At 40.1% G+C, this 15,205-nt stretch overlaps 1 pseudogene; it reads right to left on the bottom strand.

Moving 5' to 3' along the window:
- Nucleotides 1-15,205, bottom strand: part of LOC133752247 (elongation factor 1-alpha, somatic form-like) — a 101,396-nt pseudogene that overhangs the window by 83,483 nt on the left and 2,708 nt on the right.

Genomic DNA, 15,205 nt, shown 5'->3' with positions numbered 1-15,205 from the left:
AAGTGTCAATTTCACTTCTATAGCTTTCATTTTAATTTGTCTCTTTGGTACAGGGTTATTTCACTAAGTATGAAGTTTTGCAGCTTGCCCCATTTTGTTTCAAATGACTGGATTTCATCCATTTTTACTGTGTGTACTATTCCACGGTGTACATATCCCACAATTTCTTTATCCGGTCTTCAGTTGATGGTCATTTATGCAGATTCCATGTCTTAGCTATTGTGAATTGAACTGCAATAACCATGGAGATGCAGAGAGCTCTTTTGTTTACTGACTTCATTTCCCTTGGGTAAATTCCCAGGAGTGGGATGGCTGGGTCATACAGTAGGTCTATATTCAAATTTTTGAGGCATCTCCATACTGTTTTCCATAGTGGCTTTACCAGTTTACATTCCCACCAACAGTGGGCTAAGGGGCCCTTTTCCCCATGTCCTCTCTAGCATTTGCTGTTTGTTGATTTCTGTATGAGGGCCACTCATACAGGGGTGAAGTGAAACCTCATTGTGGTTTTGATTTGCATTTCATGACGGCCAGAGATCCTGAACATTTTTCCCTGTGTCTGTTGGCCATTTGGATTTCCTCTTTTGAAAAATGTCTGTTTAAGTCCTTGGCCCATCTCTTAACTTGTTTGTTTGTTTTGTTATTGTGGAGTTCCTTGATCTCTTTGTAGATTCTGGTAATTAATCCTTTATTGGTGGCATAGTTTGCAAATAATTTCTCCCATTCTGTCGGTTGCCTTTTCACTTTCCTGACTGTTTCTTATGCTGTCCAGAAGCTTCTCAATTTGAGGTAATCCCATTTGTTCATTCTGGCTTTGACTACCTGTGCCTCTGGGGTCTTTTCCAGGAATTCTTTGCCTGTGCCAATATCTTGCAGGGTTTCCCCAATGTTCTCAATTAATTTGATGGTGTCATGGTGTAGATTTAGATCTTTAATCCACCTCAATGATCTTTACTGTCTTTTTAGAAATACACGGTCTTTATTGTGTTTGTATTCCTACTACTTTTTCAATATAACAAACAGCAGACTGTGAAATTCTGCATAAGCTTGTTTTCTATCATTCCTTAAGAAAGATGGGAAGTTACCAGGTTAGCACGTGTGAAATTTGAAGTCTCTGGCTTTCTGTTAAATAAATTTCTAAATTACCTTTTCTGTTTACTGAGCACTAGGGCACAGCTCCATGTGTCAGAGACTCCAAAGATCATTGCATCCCCTGGAACACGTGGCTGGGTAGGATGGGCTGGTTTTGGAGATGCAAGTGCTGATGAGATAAACAGAACGGAAGGAGCACATGCACGCACTTGTAGGATAGCAAGCTTTTCTGATGAAGAAATTTGCTTCCACTTTTATTATTCTAGTTCTGAGGCACATCAGTCCCCATATGCTTTTTTGTAAACTTATACTTATTTCAATTTTACTTATAGAGAGAGAGAAAGAGACCAAGAGAGATCTTCCCTCTGCTGGCTCACTCTCCAAATGTCCTCAACAGCCAGGACTTAACCATGTTGAAACCAGTTGCCATGAACTCAACTCAAGTTTCCACATGGGTGACAGGGACCCAAATACTTACTTAACCTGTTGTCTACTGCCTCCCGGGTATGCATTAACATGAAGCTGGATCAGAAGCTGGAGTAGCTGGTGCTCCACTCAGACCCTCCAATTTGGACTGCAAGTGTTCCAAGCTGTGACTTAACCACTGTACCAACTACTGGTCTCAAGATGTGATTTTTGACTAAAGTTAGCCACATCCATATTAATTTTTAAATTACTAGAATTCTAAAAGCTTTCTTAGTAATTTATACATGTAAAACAAAAAAAGCAAATTAATACATAAACAAAAAAATATGTTAAGCATTCAGCTGTAGACTACCAAAGAAAGTCATTGAACCCATTGGTACTTGGATTTTCTCATTTGTGAGAAAAAATTCTTGAATTTTGTAGATTTTGAGATCCCTCAAATTATTTTTAAATAGCTTTTATCCTATTTCACATATAAAATATGTATACTTGCATTTTTCATCTTTGAAAGCCCTTGAAATTAACCTACTTTTTCACTTGTGACCAGACTTGGATATAAGGGCAGCCATGTTAGAAACATAAAATGTTTCATTTTAACAGGAAGTCTTTCATGGTACTATTCTTGAAATTTTAAATAGAATTATTAATTGAGCAATAATAGAACATGAATACAGAGAGCAATAGGCTATCGTGGACATTGTGGTTAGTTCTTAGTGATCTTTGCAGCCAGTAGGAAAAGAAATCATTATGTTATTAAAAAGCAGTGCAGGTCATGCACTTGGTACAGTAGGTAAGCCACCTTTTGGGATGTCCACATCTCACAATAGAGTGCCTGGGTTTGAATCCTGGCTCCACTTCTTATTCCAGCTTTGTGCTAGTTCTGCACCCTGGAAGGCAGAACTTGATAGCTCAAGTAGTTGGGTTCCTTTCTCCCACATGGGAGACTCTAGTGAAGTTCCAGACTCCTGGCATCAGACCAGCCAAGCCCTGGGAAGTAAACTACAGGATAGGAGTTCTTGATCACCCTCTCTAACTTACCAATAATGTGGAAGTACATGATTTTTTAAAGGAGCATGTTATATTTTTGGAAAATTACATATTTTTTCTATTTAGTTCTAAATGAGCCATACAATGTAAGTATTGTTTTCACCAGATTGACCAAAGTACTTCATATCCTATTAGATTTCATGAATGTAGCATGAAAATGTGCTCCAACTCAACTGCGTCCTTCTGAAGCTTCTGCTAGGTTCACAGCTGTTACTCAATGCTTTTTCACATATATTAAATGAATTGGGACCCAAAATAGTCATGTTTTGCTTGTCAGTGTCTAATAATTCCAACAAATGCCATCCACTACACTTAACAAGCCAAATCTCCTCTGCGGGAGCTGCCTTCTCCCCTGGTCTGACAGGGCATCGCATGTAAATTGTTACTGACAGACTCATCTACAGGCAGATAATATGCTGTACACACTCATGACTCTGCTCCAGTCCAGCCATTGCCAGCAAAGACCCATGCTGTTCAGTGTAGGAAACTCTTACGTTGGATTGTCACAAGTCAAATGGGTCACATCATTCATGATATCTAACGAAGCAGACCTTCTTTCCATAACAAATTTGCATCATTAGAAAACCTGTAAAACACTCTACTGACAGTAGGTGCACCAACAGCTCCAAGTTTACCTTTAAAATTCCAACGCAAATGTTGTCCTCACCAACGTAAGAATCTTGGATCCATACCCATACCGTAGGAGTAATTTGAGAGTAAGTCTGCAAACAATTCACCATGCCCCTATCACTTAGGAGACTGAGGGTGAGCCCCAGGTGGCAAATGTAAGCACCCGTAAGGTGTCCTCATGCATTCTCCCAACCTCAATATTTCTGCTCTGCCAATACAGAATTCCTGTCACTCCCCTCATGCCTCTGTGCTTTCCCTGCCAGCAATCTGCTCCTAGCTCTTGCCTGTCTGCACCTCCTCCCTTCATTGTCGTCAGTCTCAGGGTCTCCTGTCCATGCTTCCCAGAGGTACTCCCTGACCTATGCTGGCCGACATTGGCCATTAGCACTTCCTCCTTGCCACACTGCTGTACCCTGTCATACTTTGCACACACATGGTGTCCTGTCTGCGTGCCTGTCAACTCTTCCACAGTAAATTTTTAACCCCAGATTTTTGTGCTATACAATTTATAGGGCAAAACAACCTCTTAAATACTTTTAGTAAAATACACACCAACAGTTGGCACACGGGGTTCCCAGGACTGTCTTCATTAAAGGTATCACATATCACTTTCTAGTGATTATAAACAGATAGCTATCAAGCCATTCCAACCCTCCACCCTCACTCCCAGGACCCGGAGAAAATTCTCTTGTCTTGGGTCCTCTGCTAACATGGAATCAAAAGGAAAGAGAGCACTGCCCCCTGGAGGCTGCAAGGAGGAGACTGCTTCCTGCACTCTCAAATCCGGTGGCAGGTGTGAGCGCTGTCCATGGTCACATGTCCAGAAACACAGGAAATGTCTCTTCAGGGGATTCTAGAAGGTGCAATGGGGACTATCCTTCCTCCTTCATCCCTGTTTATTTCCTAATGAGTGAGTTCACTAGGAGTGAAACAAAGAGATGTGCTCATTTCCAATGCTCTGTGGGACCAGGTTACTGTGTTCAAGGGGGCATCTTTCAAACACCCACCTGGAACTATAGTGGCTGCAGTTCAGGGAGCATGGAAGGTGTTCCTTGCTGTGATTATGCTTCAGCTCAGAGGTAAGCACTTTTAAAAATTCTTAGTGGACCAGATGTAGGAAGAAAACTCTAAGTGCACTCATTCACAAGTGCATAATTATTTTTCTCTTCAGTATATGGCCACAAAAAGTAGTGTCTAGAACTCTATTCTTTTGATTTCTTCCCTTGAATTGTAAGACATTATTATTTCCTTGGTTGTTTCCTACCATTTGAATAAAATGACAACAGAAAAGAAATAGAAAATTATTTGCCTAGAACAAATCTTAAAAACAAAACGAGAATCCTGAATGGGAAGAACCATAGTCAGGAGGGTAGGCAGAGAAAGAGGATTTGTATGGTCATCCTCAAGCCAGTATATCCACAGACCTCATGGGCAGTTCCAGTCTTTTATGTCAAAAGGGCTGAGTTGGGGGGGCGGCTCCATGGCTCATTTGGTTAGTCCTCTGCCTGCGGCGCCGGCATCTAATATGGACACCGGTTCTAGTCCCGGTTGCTCCTTTTCCAGTCCAGCTCTCTGCTGTGGCCCGGGAGGGCAATGGAGGATGGCCCAAGTGTTTGGGCCCTGCACCTGCATGGGAGACCAGGAGGAATATTCTGGTTCCTGGCTTCGGATAGGCATAGCTCTGGCCGTAGTGGCCATTTTGGGGGGTTGAACCAATGGAAGGAGGACCTTTCTCTCTGTCTCTCTCTCACTAACTCTGTCAACTAAATTAATTAATTAGTTAATTAATTAATTTTAAAAAGGGCCTGAGTGGAACATTTGATTAAAAGACGGGTCTTGGAGTTGGTGTTGTGGTGTACTGGGTTGTGCTACTGCCTTTAGCACCAGCTTTTCATATGGGCCCAGGTTCCAGCTCAGATCCAGCTCCCTGCTAATGTGCCTGGGAAGGCAGCAGAAGGTAACCCAAGTGTTTGGACCCCTGCACCCATGTGGGAGACCTGCAGAAGCTTTGGGGCTTTGGGTGCCTGGCTCTGGCCTGCCCAGCCCTGGCCATTGTTGACATTTTGGAGTGAACAAGCAGGTGGAAGATTCTCTCTCTCTCTCTTTCTCATTAACTCTGCCTTTCAAATAAATAATTTTCTTCTTAAAAAAAGAAGAGGGGTCTTAAGGTTGTATTTGCAAAGACTTTATGTAGACTATGAACTATCAATTGTCCATGTCAAAGAAAGCCTAGGTTTTCATTTGCCAGACACACACACACACACTAGCTCTATCATCTCCACTGGGTTTCATCTGTAGCTTTCTCTGTAATTTGGGGTTTGCTGTTTGTGAATAGTCGTAGCACCTCCTTCAATCTCACAGTCTGGGGACTTGGTACTTACGCTTCCAGCTCTCACCACTTTGAAGCCATGATCTTGATGAGTCTGGAAAGATTTTCTTCCCCCAAATTGGAGTCTTCCTAACATTAGTACCTGATCATCAGCAGACATTATTCAGCCCTGATTTCTAGGAGTCCTTGGGTTTTGTAGGAGAAGGGAAATGAGGTTCATCTGAACAGACAGGCCTCACCTTCAGCTCATGTTAGTGACGAGCTCCCTCTCCTGGGCCATTCCGTTATTGTTTCCAGAACAGTTTCCACCAGCCAGGGGCTCACCCCAGAGCCACCGGGAAACAAGCCAGCTCTTAGCCTTTGCACAACGCAGTCTCCATGCCTCTGTTCACTTAATGTGCCTAAAAACGAGGGCTGCTTGCATTGTGGTGGGTACCGATAGCTGAAAAAGAGAGATGAGATGCAATAAAGTTTTCACCTGTTTCACCCACAGAAGAGAAAAACGGGTGCCAGCAGTTGTGCTCTTTGACTTAAAGAATTCAATTTTGAATCTCCAGAGCGGCAGTGTGAAAGCTTTCTCTCAGCTCTGTAAGGTGAGTCAGAACAGCCTTAGGACAAATCTAGTTCAAGCTGGCAAAGGAGCAACTTTGCTGGCTTGTAAAGTGAACCGGGTTTATTTGGTCTGTGAGACTCTGTAAAACTCTAGGCTGGTTTTAGCTTTTTTTTTTTTTTTTTTTGTCACTGCTCTGCCTTTCATTACAAAGGACATTCAGGGAGAGAAAAATGGAAGAGAAGGTGTTTATCATAAGACAAAAAACTCTGAGATACCAAAGATGTCAAATGCAGACATAGGAACGATGCTGAGAGGTAAAATTACTTTTCCCTTGTTTCGTTCTATCGTAAGAACAACATATAGGCAACAACACCATGGTAGTTATTATTGGTTTGCTTCCTTTCTGCTATTTTATTGGGAAGACAAAAACTCAGCAAAGCTAACCAACTTTTTCTCTGCAATTATCCGGGATGCTGTGTAACATGGAGCAAATGTATTGAATGTATTGAACTGGAAATGAAGAGAACTGAACCATATTCCTCCATCAAAGATGAACTGACACTGTGACCCTATGCTGTTAAAAACCTCAATGAAGCTCAGTTTATTCTCCGTGTAGGAAAGCGTTGGCTTAAATGAAACTTTCTTTCATGTATGAAAGGTTATTACTGTGTCATTCATCAATAACACACCACATTCGGAACACATTTCCTGTTATGTTTATAAAATAGTGATTTTTGATATATATTTACTTAAGATATATGGCTGAATTTTGAATCAATATAGCTTAAGGATTTCTACATAGAATTTTTTTTACAATGGAAGTCCGTGGCATTTGGGAGCCTAGCTTAGTTTACTTATTTTCCACATTAGGTAGTATATTAATCCCAAACGGTAACGATATGCTAATGGGACTTGGTTACTCAAATGACTGAGGCACCACAGACAATCTGCTCTATTAAATCATCTCTCTGTATTACTGCATATACTTATAAGCAATATTCTGAAATGCTCAATTAAAACTGAGTGTATGAATTGAGTGTATAAATGAATAAGTGCCTCATATCCAGAAGTGAAATGCTTAGCAGATAATGTTGTTAATTCCATACTACAAATATCTCGAATCAAATTGCTGTCTAAAAAATTACCATTATCAACCACAATGACAGGTTTAAATCCACATGAATAGCAAAATTATTTAACCGTGTGATCAGTTAGGCATCATTCTGATGTTGATCCCAAAATTTCTATACAGAAAAACATTGGGAAAAGCTAGGAATCTCTTTGCTATTTTTAATTCTTGTAGTGCATTTGAGAGAAAAAAATTTTAAACAAAAATAAATATTTGATATTAGACTGATGGCAAGTCTGATATCAATTAATTTACAAGGGAGTCTCAAAAAGCAAATCTTTATGACCATGGGAAGCAGAAAAAACCCAATCAGTATAGAAAGTGCTGTGTCCTAGGACATAAATTATATAAAACATATATGGTTTAGAATAATCTTAAGTACATTTTATTTTTTGCTGTATTTTCTTGAATTTCCTTTAGGACCATGTTATTGATCATTGGATAAAAATAATAAAAATGTATGAAAATAGCATGAAGTGGGTAAAGAACTTCATGACGTGCCAGAATACGTTAATTGATGTTCTTTTCCATTTTCACCCCTTCCTGCTGGGGACTATTTCTGAATCACAACAACTATAACAGAATCACAGCTGTAATTGAATCACAAGTCTGAAGTGAGGGTGTCCACACAGCTCCTGAAGCTCTCTTAAACCGGGCTCCACGTGAGGCAAGACACACATTCCATGTGAAAATGTTAGAGACTCAGCCCCACTCCCCACCACTTATCTGCTCATTTATATGCTTGTCCCAGCTCCAGCTACAATTTCTCACCTCCTCGTGGACTTTCTATATTCAGCAGTTGAGCTCACAGTCAAGGAAGTGATATTTTCTCTTACTCCAGTTGATTCCATTCTGTATCTCTCTTCTTTATATTCTTCCTCCCCGGACTAGTTATAACCATACTCAACACAAATCCTTAATAGAAAACTTTGAATAGTAATTTTTCTTTCAATTCTGCCTCACTCCTTTACAAAGCCTCTTGTCTTAGGGCCTCTTACATAGTTTAGTGTGTTCCTTAGAAATAGAATGTGGTCCATCTAGTAGCATCACAGAAGTTACTCGATTTTGAAAATCATTCCTCCAAGTGTTCTCTACCATACCGAGGTCTGTTTCAATTGGCCATGAGTCATATAGGCTACTCTTTTCTGTTTAAGTTTCTTAGAATACATAATAGAATAGTCAATTGAGTCTTTTTAACTTCCCAAGTATCGAAGACAAGAGAGAGCTAAGTATGAGAAGCCCTAGGTGAGTTCAAAGCCTGACATTTTAAGTACAAACCAAATCCGTTTTCTATTTACCAAGCCAGCAAGGATATTCTTGCTTTTGGAAAGGTCAGCTTTTGTAATTATTTCATAACTTGCCAATTGTTCAAATAACTATCTGAAAAGGAAAATTACTTCTGAATATTTAAGCCATTTAGGTACAGACAAAGTAATAAATCCACTTTTGAATTTACTTCTCTGAGTATTCTCCTGAGGAAGAAGAATATGGGGAAAAGGGGAGAGGTCAGAAAAAAAATCAAAGAAGAAACTGGTTTTCCTGGGAGATATGACACCTCTCTCCATTCTGCCAACACAGGGACTGGAGAGAGCATAGCATTTGAAATTATTATTGCTGATGTTAATGATATACTAACTTCTCTGTCTGCAAAGTTACTTTCACATATACATTTATTCCACATTCAAGGCAGTTCCATGAGGTCAGAGAGCAAGAGAAATTTCTGCAAATGGGTCTCCAATTTCCCTTTGCTTTCCTTCTACACGGTTGCGAAATGGTTTCCATTTGGTCCCCAAAATGATGCTTGGCTTACAAAATCACTAAGAAAAAAACAGAAAAGCAGTATCTCCAGAACTATGCTTGCCTGAAAGAAAGCAAAGGAACTTTAAAACTGTTTGCATGTGATCCCTTTAATTGTATTCGTGTAAGTTAACTTTATTTTGACTGAGTGTGAGTGAGTTAACACTATGCACTCACACGTGGAAAAAAAAGTAAAATGAAAGACAAGTGAAACTATATTAAAGATAGCTTTATATCTATACATGTAAAATTCCTTATTTTTATTAGATAGAATGAAGCCGTTCACTTTTGTAAATAAACAAATATCAGAAGAATATTGTGCTAATGGGTTTCAGATTATTCACTTCCTGAGTAGCCTCAGAGTCATCAGCTCGCTGTGGAGATTCACTTTGTGCTGGCTAAGGATCGTAGGCTTCCTATCACTGGAGCAAATATCGCCAGACTCCTTCATCTGGAAAATAATGCTACGTGCAACAGTTACATTGAGTCACACTGAAGGTGAAAATAAGCCTCACAAGGTTCATAGGAGTGCCGTGCAACAGAGCCAAGAAGAGAAACTCCAATTGTAGAAAATTTCTGTACAATCCTTTTTCTGAAAGGAGATCACTGAATGCATGAGGGGTAACAGCTAAGTGGCTACGTTGAGACAACACTGGAAGGCCACCAGTCTTCATGGCACGTGTTCTTTGTGGATGCCCTGTTTTTGCTTTCCTTGGGAAGAACTTCATTGTCTTTGGCTCTGCTCTCTGGGATTCTTCTCGTCTTCCTCCTTGGTCATGTCAGAAGCGGGTCCTGGGGAACACCGCCTACCTACCTATTGTGCAACGTTCTCAGCCTGAATTCTGCTCCTGAGGAGCAGGTTCTAGCTTTATTCTTTAAGGCATCTTAGTTCATTCAGATACTTTAATGCTAGTGTGAAAGGCCATACTCTTAGTAGCTTTATTTCAATACATTTGGTTTTAGCTGGTCTAAAGTCTCAATTTTATTTTTTACATTTGAGTCCAAAATCAGTCAGTTATTTTAACTGCACGTGTCCCAAATTTCTCAACTCTGTTCCCCATCATTCCTACTTTTGAACTAACCAATTACTTTCACTCTCTTATACCTTTGTTTTAATTATTTGCTAAATCCACCCTGTTGTTTCTAGTTCAGTATCCAAGTGTTCCACTGTCCAAAATGTTGAGGATCCCTACTTGTGAAATATGTTCCACAGTCACACTGGCTTCCTTTTCAGACTCTAATATCAGTTTCCTCAAAACTCCATGCCAGCTGCTAAGCCACTTCCACACATCTTATGTGTTATGATTTTGCCATATTTCCACTGCATTGGGCAGGCTAGGCTAGGCCACTGATGCTTAGGTTAGAGGACCAGGGTAAAGTGCAATTTCTGGGGCTTTGAATCAAATATGTTCCCTCAGTGTGTAGATCACAGAATTTTTCTGGTATCTTTCAAAATTTGTAGGATGAGTTGTGACAGTTTACTTCTTTAAAGTTATGCTCAATACTTTAGCTTTTCAGTGGAGCTCAGGACTAAGAATTTGAGCAAAACTTTTAATCAAATTTCATAGTAATAAAAATTTTAAGACATGAGGCATGTGTTATGTCTCCTATCTTCTGTTAATTATCAGGAGAGGAAGCTCTCTTCCCAATCAATCGTTGGCTCTTATCTGAAAATAGGATATTTATATTATAGGCTTTCAAAAGCCCAAATAAACATTAATAATAGAACAAAACACATAGCAAGGGCAATAGTAGTGGACATTGTTACAGCAGTGGGTTGGAAGTCTCAAAATTTAGGGGGGCGGGGTAGAATGCAGATGGACAAGAGCTTGTCTGGAGAATCTGAGTAGAAAAACTGAGTGGCTGCAGAGGACAATCTGCTGAGAATCTGACCTGAGCGGGGCTGCAAAGTCTCAGAGTTTTTAAAGAATTATTTTATTTATTGCAAAGGCAGAGTGAAAGAGAGAGGGAAAGAGATCTTCTGTCCACTGGTTCACTCCCCCAATGACTGGAACAACCAAGACTGGACCAGGCTGAAGCCAGGAGCTTGGAACTCCATCTGGGTCTCTCACGTAGGTGGCAGGGCCTCAGTCATTGGGTCATCTGCTGCCTTCCCAGTTGGCCAGCAGGAAACTGATTTGAAAGCAGAGCATCCAGGACTTGAACCAACGCTCCAATGTAGGATGTCAGTGTTGCAGGTGGTGACTTAATCCACTGCACCACAATGCTGGCACCAACATCTCAGAATTAAGAAGCAACTGATACCATGGAACTCGGAAGCAGTTCATGGAGCTCAAAACAGGAAAATTGCTCCTAAGTTTGCCTACAGAATGTTCGTACCTTCACAGATCCTTTTTCACTCCCTGTGACTCACTGATTACCACCTTCCTCATCTCCCACTAAAAACAGGATAAGAAGGTTAATGAGAGAATCCGTTGACTGAGAAACAACAAGAACAATGGAGAAAGGATAGGGCTCAAGGCTGGAAATGATAGAGAGTGAAGCATGACCTCCCCCTGCTCCTGTCAGCTAGCAACCAAGTGCATACATCAGGTGGCATATTAAAGACGTCAAATCCAAGGCAGAAAGTCCAACAGGACCTGGTACTTCCTTTCAATTGCACTACAGTGAATTGCACCAGTAAATAAACAGCTTCTAGACATGTAGAGATTTGAAGCCAACTATTTTTACACCTCACTGATAAACATAAGTGGACAGCCAGGACAAACCTGGGGTCATGGGGTCATATGATACATCAGATGACCGTCCAACTTGGACAATAGATTCTAAACAAATGAAGAATAAAATAAAAATGAACTCAGAAGAAATAGAGAGCATGAAGGCAAAAGAGGAAGAAAAATACAATGATGACAATAAAAAAAGCTAACACTAATATCTGTAAAGATAGAGGACACTACACCCATGAATCAAAATTTAATGACTATTAATATATTATTATTATTTCTTTTGACAGGCAGAGTGGACAGTGAGAGAGAGAGACAGAGAGAAAGGTCTTCCTTTTGCCATTGGTTCACCCTCCAATGGCCGCCGCGGCCGGCGTGCTGCAGCCAGCGCATCGCGCTGATCTGAAGGCAGGAGCCAGGTGCTTCTCCTGGTCTCCCATGGGGTGCAGGGCCCAAGCACTTGGGCCATCCTCCATATTATTAATAATATTAATATTTTATAATAATTATAATATTTTATAATAATATTTAATGGGTGTATTTAACAGATCATCAGATAACAAAATGAATATTGGATTACAGAAATTTGAATATTAAAAAAGAGAAATTACCAAAATAAAACTGGGGCAATTTCTGAAGCAAAAGGCCAGCCATGCAGAATACAAAATAAATTATAATTCAGTATAGAAACAATCCAGGAGACTAAAAAAATACAGCAGATATATTAAAAAGACAGAGCAGGGTAAGCATAGGGAGAAAATAGGGACATGGTAGCATATTTCAAGATGGAAAGGAACTATTGGCTGGCTGTCAATCATAATCAATAGAAAAGAATCTTCTGCAAGGCATGGAAACATGTCACTGCACAATCAGGAACTAGGTAAAAATTCTAAAAGTTTTCATGGACTAGAATATAGGCAAAATACAAAATAGCACAAAGAAAAAGGTTTCAGACTCCTTGGCATCAGTACTGGAAAGTAAAAGACAATTAACCCAAAATTCTAAAGGAAAACTATTTTCATCCTAGAATTCTATACCCAGCCAAAATATTCTCAAATTCAGGGCTAAAGCAAATCCAGAGTTAGAGAACAAGATTCTATTTTCTTTCTTTTTTAAAAAAAAATTTATTTATTTGAAAGGCTGAGTGAGAGAGAGAGAGAGAGAGAGAGATCTTCTATTTGCTGGTTCACTCCACTAATGGCTGCAAGGGCTGGGGATAGGCCAGGCCAAAACCAAGAGCCAGGAACTCCATCTGGGTTTCCCAGATGAGTGACAGCAGCCCAGGTAGTTAGGACATCTGATGCCTTCCTACGATATTGTCAGGGACCTGGGTGGGAAGTAGAGCAGCCAAGACTAAAACCAACACCTCACCTGGAATGCAAGCAGCAGCCCAACCTGCTGTGCCATTGCACCAGCCCGTTTACTTTCTAAATACCTTTCTTCCTAGAGAACTTGGGAGGACATGTTTTATTAAAATGCAAAAATAAAACAAAAAATTAGAAAATGGGAACCAAGAAGCTGGGGAATAACACTAGATGTTGTAGGGTTGGCCTCGTTCAAGCCATACTCAGCTGGTTAGAAAATAATCAGTCTACATTAGAATGCTCTGGGGGCAAAGGTGGCTCCAAAAGGAAAGTAAAAATAAAATTCACTGACGAATCCATCTGCTGCATTTGATGAGAAAAAATGGAAATAGTCTGGAAAAATTGTAACAAGTACCTAGAAAAGAAAACAGAACTGTTTTTGTATGTGCAAAACAGTCATATTTCATTAATGAGATTAGAATATTTCAAATGCATGTCAGTGAAGTGAGTTATTTCAAGGCAGAAGCATGGACAGTGAATGTTGATGTAACCAGTGTGTTTAGAATAACCACATTTACAATGTAGAAAGAGTTAGAGGGAAGAGGCATGGCTCCTGGCTAAATCCAAATGCACAACACTATTGCGGCAATAGGTAATATTTGGATAGGTAAATTCACAACCAAATATTCTTTTGGAATATCAATGTAAATTCAGAAAAAAATAGCTAAAAGAGTTGCACATTCTAGTTTCTGGGCAATGATTCAAGTGTGAAAAATTAGTTACATTGGTACCTTTGTCTTATTATTTATAAAAAATACTTTTAAGCATATTTTCTCTTATAAAATATAAAAATTATAAAATCCAGACTTTTGTTACTTAGGAGGTCTTGTTATTTAAGAGGTCATAGTTTTATATCTATTATTTTTGCCATGGATCCTTAAGGAATTAGTTTTACTTTTGCAATAGATTTTGTCAAAATATATGAATATTTCAGCACTTACACTAAGGCTGCCATTTATAATTTCAGACACAAAGGCAATCTTCATCTGAGAAAGAATGGATCTATTTTTGATGAGCTTAAGTAAGTTGCTAATTCCTGCCAGGAGCAATCTTATGGGCCCTGACAATACATAAATATTAATGTCCTGGGAGAGCAGTCAGCAGCCATAGAACAAAAATCACCAGGAGTAATGAGAAATAACCCTGAAAACAGAACATGGATAAAATGAGGAAAAGTTTTAGTGCTGAAAAATTGACTCTGATCACCAGCAAAACACCATCATCTTAGGGTGTTGGAAATCAATATATTAAAAATAAAATACTCTGCCTCTCCTGGATGTGTTCCATGCCTCTGGAGGAGTCATGCTATTAGAAACATGAGAAATGAGCCCCTCTTACACTCATCTTTCCTGAACTTGCTGTCACATGGTGGTCTTCGTTGGTGTGGACAACAGGTGCACCATTTCAAAGGGCAGGGATTTAATGTCTGTGTTAAAAATGAGCAGACGGAGTCATGGGGCAAGTAGGGTAGTGCTGTGAAGCATAAAACCTGGATAGCCGTCTTTGTGTTTGGATGCATCCTTAGACAAGGGGATGCTCACCTCCTCACCTGTCACTCAGCTCCTGTCTTCAGGGAAATGGTAGAACCGTTGGCATAAATAAGTTGAGTCCATTCTATAAGAGCAAAAGACACCTTACGCAGTCTCTGTTTATCAAACTTTTCAACACTAATAGCACTAAGAGCAGAGAGGGAATATGTTCCTAAGGGAAACTTGCTGGATCCTTCAACTCATGTTTTGTCTTTTAAGGTGAGGGCCATCTAAGGACATTATATGCGCTGTTGGTAAATCTACCATTGGCTCACATTATTTACCAGGTATATTGGACACCTGACTTTCTCCTAGAATTTTCTAGAAATCTTGGCCACTCACTCACGTGTGCTGTCAGCCCTATGCCTGTGCTTCTTGCTCAGCAACATCCTAGATCACCCCCTGGAGGCACTGGGAAAGCACAGGTGGGCAGGCCCTCAGGCAGGGATGCTTATGGTAATCTGACCAGACCTGGGGTCCTCAAATTGTGGGAAACTGCAAATAGATCAGAGTTGGAAATCAGAAGTTCTAAATTCTGACTGGGCCACTTTGAAAGGGGCTCTGGCTTCTGATCCTCCGTTTCCTCCCTGGTAGGACTGGGAGGCTTTAACTGGGCTGATGCAGG

The sequence above is a fragment of the Lepus europaeus genome, chromosome 2 (genome assembly GCF_033115175.1).
Source record: "Lepus europaeus isolate LE1 chromosome 2, mLepTim1.pri, whole genome shotgun sequence".
NCBI lineage: Eukaryota > Metazoa > Chordata > Mammalia > Lagomorpha > Leporidae > Lepus > Lepus europaeus.
This window is presented reverse-complemented; position numbering and strand designations above follow the sequence as displayed.